Genomic DNA, 1,679 nt, shown 5'->3' with positions numbered 1-1,679 from the left:
CACAGAGGTTCCAATTTCTCTGCCAACACTCATTATTTTATTTTCTGGGTTTTTTTTTGTTTTTTTTGATAGTAGCCATCTAATGGATATGAAGTGGTCACTCATTTATTTTTATTTCCTTTTTATAGATGATAGAACTGAAGCATCAAACGATTAAGTGTCAGAGCTAGGATCTGAATCCAAGTAAATTGACCCACTATTAACTAATATGTTAAAATTCTTGTGACACTGAAGTCCCAAAATCTCTCAAGGAGGAGATGGGGGTCCAAGAGCTAACACTCACCAAATAAAGGGCAAGACAATCAGCAGCAAGTTAAATTTATCTTTCTCCTGATAATGTTCTGCGAATCCTGGGAGGGTGAATTTACTAGGAAATTACAAAATGTTGTTCTGGGGTAGAACTCTTCTTTTCAGCTTAAATAAGCTTGCTCAGGATGTCCATTTGGGACTTAGACTGGAGTTTTCTTATGCCCTAGTTTCTGTATTGTCTCGTCAGGCAACCTAAAACCAAAACATTCTCCTAAGGTTCTGTCAGCCATATATATCCAAGTGATCATTTTCGTCAGGCCGGAACTCAGAAAGGTCTCTTAACTGAAAAGTTGTCCTGGCCAACTACCAAAATGCTCACTTTATATCTAGATTAAAGTAGTCAGCAGACTACTGAGCTCCCTGAGCTGGTCTCCAAGGAATTCCTTCCTCCAGAGCAGAGACAATGTGTAAGATTTAAGAACCTGGACCTTTGCATCTGACAGGCCTTTAGTCGCTGAAATTCAACTAAAGACATAAAGTAACTGAACATTTCTGAGTCTGATATATAAATCATAAATAAATATATAAATAAATCACATATAAGTATATAAATAAATACGAATCATATATAACTCAGGGAATGACAGGACCAGAGCTGATGCACAGGAAGCACCTCATACGTACAAGGTACTTAATAAATGCTTGGTAGTGTTATTATTTGTCATGGATCCATGCTCAACAAAATTGTGCATCATAAACGTTTATTACTGCGCAAACATCGATTATTAAGAAGGACGTTAAGATGGTTAACGACCACAGGACAGGTGACACACATCAATACAAGGTTACTGTTCAACGTGTAGCTCTATTGTGCTGGAATTAGGCCTTCAGGCGATCCCACTAGGAGAGACAGTGTTCTGAGATGTGGCATATCCATTCCTTAAATACAGATTCTTGCACAGTAGTAAAAATTTCTACAAGTTTAGTGTATAATTATTTAAACTATAAAAGAAAAGTATCACTGGGATTTGTGTACGTTAAGACGCGCAACCCGAGATGGTTGATAAAGCTCACTCTCCGGGTCCCAACCGCAGCTCTGCCTCAGTCCCAACCGAAGTGGATTCACATCGTCGCAGGACCGGCTGAGCTGGTGACTTTTCACCACTTGAAGAGCTAGGGACGCAGCCAGTATCCGCCCCGCCCCTACCTAGCCGAGCCGGCAGGATACGTCACTGCGCAGCGGCCTGGACGAAGAGCCAATTGCGGTGCTAGGGACCCAGCCGGCCTCTGCCCCGCCCCGTTCGGGCTCCGTCCCCGAAGGTGCGGCATGCAGGGTCCAGGAGCCTCTCTGGCTGCCACTCTTTGGAAGGGAAGTGGCGTACGCATTAGGTAGCAGTTAAAGTACGAATCGCCGCGAGGAGCAGCCGTTA

This window comes from Mesoplodon densirostris, chromosome 6 (genome assembly GCF_025265405.1).
Source record: "Mesoplodon densirostris isolate mMesDen1 chromosome 6, mMesDen1 primary haplotype, whole genome shotgun sequence".
Lineage (NCBI taxonomy): Eukaryota > Metazoa > Chordata > Mammalia > Artiodactyla > Ziphiidae > Mesoplodon > Mesoplodon densirostris.
Note: the sequence above shows the minus strand (reverse complement) of the source record.